Below are 4,872 nucleotides of genomic sequence, written 5' to 3' on the forward strand. Positions count from 1 at the left end.
TAAGAAATGGTTGCTTTTGTATTCTAGATTCTTTCCTTTAGTACACCTTGATAACGGTGTGCAGTTTTGCATGCATTCAATGCTGTACAGTATCTAAATAATTCAGCGTGTCACTGAATCCCACATACTCTTAAGTGTGGGACAACAAGGTTCCATCAGCAATTATCAAACACTGAGATTGTGAAAAATCTATGCATGACATCTACCACTTTAAAGTTTAAAATCCCATATTCTAAAATTGGATTAATGATAGATTAATGGACAAGAAATAGTGTAGAGATGAGGGTTAATCTTTTATAGAGATTATGTCTGCTGTACATGCTTTTTAGAAGTCATAAGCAAGACTCAGGCATCCCAATCACAATCTTACCTTGAATTTCTGGTAATGCATGTCTGTTTTGTTATTCATTCACTGAATGCAGAAAGGCATTCCCATTTTATTTTTCAATTAAACTTAAAATGTTCTTTATTTATGTACCAAATGACTATGGTTACTCTTCCTGGTTTCTGTTCAGAAAGTGATACTAAGAATAATTCAGAGGCATTCACAACCCTGAAAACTGAACATTAAAGACAGAATTCTGCACAATTATTTAAAAGAGTAAAACAACAGACAGGCAGTTTCTACAAATCTATTCTGAATCTCCAATTGCATATCTTTGAGATGGTTTCTATAAAATATTGAACAATGAACTTTGTTAACCGCTGCAGGTCAAAATTAAACAGATTCTGTTAACAAATATCAACAATGTTGCAACTTGCTTCTTATTTTAGAAGTCAGGGTGTTCACATCTTCTGAAGCAACTGGGTGCCACCTTGGATGATGGATGATATATCCCTCACACAAACAATAGAATGTCAGAGATAATGAGCTCATCTTGATGTGACAATACACATACAAAGCAAAAGCCCCTTTAATAATATAATAATTAATAATTGCTTACACTTATATAGCGCTTTACAGGTAATGGGGACTCCCCTCCACCACCACCAATGTGCAGCCCCACCTGGATGAAGCGACGGCTTTTGTTTTAATCTTTCAGTTTGGTCCCTTATTGTATATGTGTAAAATCAAAGGAATGTAGGATGTAATGGTTTATCCTCTTACCTGTTGTTATCCCAGAATTTATTTTAAAGAAAATGGCAGTTTGACGGCCGATGAGGTTTGTTGGAAATCTTGCTGACATTTCTAGTCTCACAGCAAGCTTTAAAGGAAGCTTAGACTGGCTCATACTTCATTCAGATCTCCTTCTTTAAAGTGAATCGCTCAGCCCTGAACCTAGCTTTCCATTGGCAAACAACACATGGTCACTTTCACTAAACCCCAGTAACAAACAGAAAAGATTAACTGTACATGGTTGAAAAAATAATTTAGGAGGCCAGGAAAAGGAATTGTAAGTAACCAGAATTGTGCAAAATTGCAAGATGCTGCTCTCTCTTTTAATCATTCTACTGAACTCAAAAATGTTATTGATTGCTCTATTTTTTATTTCTTAGGTCATGGCATTTTTACCTGTATGTTTGGCATGTCAAAACTACACTTTAAAATTCTCTGATGTTTTATTCCACATAACTGCTGTCACTGGTATATTTTTTAGCTTCAAGTTTCTCTATGTACTGTATCTACCACCAGTACCATTTCAAATAACATTTTTATCCTATAGCAGATTCTGGTTGCTTATCTCAGATTCAGCAGTTCAGTAACTGGCGACTGGCAATTTCCAATTACAGTTTTAGACAAACAAAGCTGAATTAATAATGATATTAGGTTTTTGCCTGGCCCCGAGCATATTAAAAAAAAAATCTTGGAAAAAGAAAAAAACAAAACAGAAATAACTTTTTGTCACCCCTGCAGGGCAGCATAAAATTTTATGAGTTTTGAAAGGAATAAAATATCATATAGACATTTCATTCATTCACAGCCTGTAATTAAAGTTAGTGGCTGAGATGAATTTATAATGAGGCACAAATGGTAAATGTCAGCTGTGTTGGTGGTGGTAATCTTCGAGAAACAAGGAGACAGTCTTTTCGACTGAACTGCGAAACGTGAGAAATTTTATGACTGATTCTCACTCTTCAACAACCAGCCATACCTGAGGCTACGTGTGTGGGCGATACTGATGGGATAGTGTCTTTTTTTTGTAAACTTTGTAGAATATGCTTTATGAAAGCTGACAGCTCGGATCGGAGACAAGTTCTGGAAGTGTAATGAATGGCCAGAAAGCACTTTTACAAGAGCCCAAAACTTTGGATGGCGGAAAGGGCTTGGGATGAATAGCTGCTAAAATGTTGACTGGCAAGAGCACGGTGTTTCAAAGCTGTTAATTAAGCACTGTGGGATCTTTAAAGTGTTTTAAGAGAGATAATGAATCACTGCATACACAATCATAAAAATTGCAGCCGTAACCTCGTAGTTTCATCACTGCAGCTTATGAATATTGTTTAGGAGAGAAAAAAAGCATCCTTGCAGCATTTATCAAATCTGAAAATTTCATACCTAACTGCATAAATCAGAGACAATTAAATCCAATTTCTTACCTCCCGAATAACTGTAGCTTTCAATTTATACAGTTACGCACTTCCCTAAATGATCTAGTACTCCACTTTACTGTCTTAAACATTATTAACACCCAAAATGAATAGATTAAAATCACTTGCTCTAAGGAGAGCTCTGAATTTCAATGAGCCAGCCTTGTCCCTGGTTTCCCTGTCTCACCAGGCAGGATCTACTCATTACTGTTTGTCCTGACTGCAAACACTTGAGCAGCTTTTCTTCAGTAGCTGAACAGCCTCACTGCATCACCATGGGACTGAAGGGAACAACCGACACCCACAGGCTGACGGAACTGAATCTTTTGAATCTTGACCAGAGACGCTCCAGACTATATGAGGGGGCCTGATACAAGGATCTAAAAATCCTCAAGGTCACAGACAAAGTCAACCCGGCGCACTTCTTCAGAATGAGCAGGGAAGCACAAATCAGGGAGCACAAGTGGGAAACTACGTGGAAGTGCAGTTAAAACCGAGAACAGGAGGCACTCCTTTTCCCTAAGGGTTTTGGGAGCGTAGAACAAGCTACCCAGCCATGCTATTGAAGCCGATATCCCAACTTCTTTCTAGAAGCAGCTGGATGAGATCCTTAATAACTACCAAATGGGAATAGATGGACCAAATGGCCTCTACTCCTATGTAGGCTTTCTTCTGTTCTTAAGGCCTGTCTTGTGAACGTACCGTATGAACTGCGACTGACATCCTCGGCTCATGTACTCATGTTATTTTACAATAACAGACGACACATCTGAAATCAGACCTCTTTGTTTCAGGCACTGTGGTTTGCAGAAATGAGCCTATACGTGCTGAACCGCGTAAAACGTCACCTTGCTTGATTTTTGAGGAAGTATCGCATCATATACTGTAGATCCATAAATGAATATGAGCACAGTAAGAAAGGCATCCTATCTGGGCCAGGTGGAGTGTCCAGCTCTTCTCTTCATGGAATACGTATTGAATTGGTAGCCAACCAGTACACCAATGCTGCAATGCTTTCAGGAGGCGAGAGGGAACTGGAACCTACTGTATGTTAACACAGGGAGACCACGAAAAACCCCTCGAAGACAGCAGGCCGCAGCCCAGACTGAATCCAGTACCCTGGAACTGTGAGGAATCATCACTGACCACCACACCACTCCTTTGGCAAGGAAAAAGACCATAAAGAACTTTAGGAACAAATAAAAAAAAAGTGAAACATGCCGAGATTAATTTGACTGTAGGTAGCCACTCGCCAAAAAAAGCATACTTTGAGCAGGTTCTTGCTCATTAATGATTCAAGAAAGGGTAAACACTGGTGAAATTCTTGCTTGATAGTCCTTCAGAGGAGACATACTCACACAAACGTTGAGCCAAGATTTTCATTACAAAACTCATACATGTATTTAAGAACTGATATCACATAAGAGAGGCAGCTTAGCAAATGGCCAAATCCGATGGCCAACTGCAACATTTGTAGCTTTGTACGTTGAATGACCTCCTAACAGCGCGATTATTAATGTCAGAACACACACTTGTATAAATGAACCTTCAGCAACAGCTGTTTCTTAAACACTGTATTGAACCTCTTAAACATTCATGAAGAAATCTCTTAAGGATAAGTCTCGTACAGTAAATAACTGACTGTATTTGATTGTTTCACAAAAACATGGAACACTGCTGCTGGCGGACGAAACCCTCGTTTTCGCACAGCCTCCGGGCTTTCAACTTTGGTTTTTTGACTTTGGGTTTTTGAGCGACGTCCCACTTCTAAAGACAAAAATCCCCTTTCATTTCTGTTTTCCATCCATTGATTGGGTTTTATAAAGGAGGGTTATGGCATTATGATTTTGAAAAGATGGCTGGATAAGAACCTCTAAAGAAATAGCTGCTAGCAACCAAACAAACTAGATATACCTTTATCCCCCCCACTTTGTAACCTTAAATTCTTATGAGGAATTATATCATTAAATGCTGGTTACACAGGAGTCAGCAGTGTAGAATAGTGGCTTGGATTCTGGATGTGTAACTAGAAAGCTGGGGGTTTAAGTCCCTGAGGAAGCACTGCTGTTGTTCCCTTGAGTAAGGTACTTCACTCAAGATTGCTCCAGTAGAACGTCCAGCCGAGAGAAATGGATACAAATGTAAATTGCTTTAGATAGCATTGCCAACTAAATATTTTATTAAAAGAAAAAAGATACAATGAGCTGAACTGTATTTTAGGTGTTTACTCTCTGGCAACTACTACGTGAATACTGGAGTAGACAGCTTTATAAATCATCTTTTTTCTGATTTGTGGCTCCTCATAAATCAATCTTTCCCAAACAAAATCATCACTCTTCATGT

This window comes from Atractosteus spatula, chromosome 22, assembly GCF_055471065.1.
Source record: "Atractosteus spatula isolate fAtrSpa1 chromosome 22, fAtrSpa1.hap1, whole genome shotgun sequence".
NCBI lineage: Eukaryota > Metazoa > Chordata > Actinopteri > Semionotiformes > Lepisosteidae > Atractosteus > Atractosteus spatula.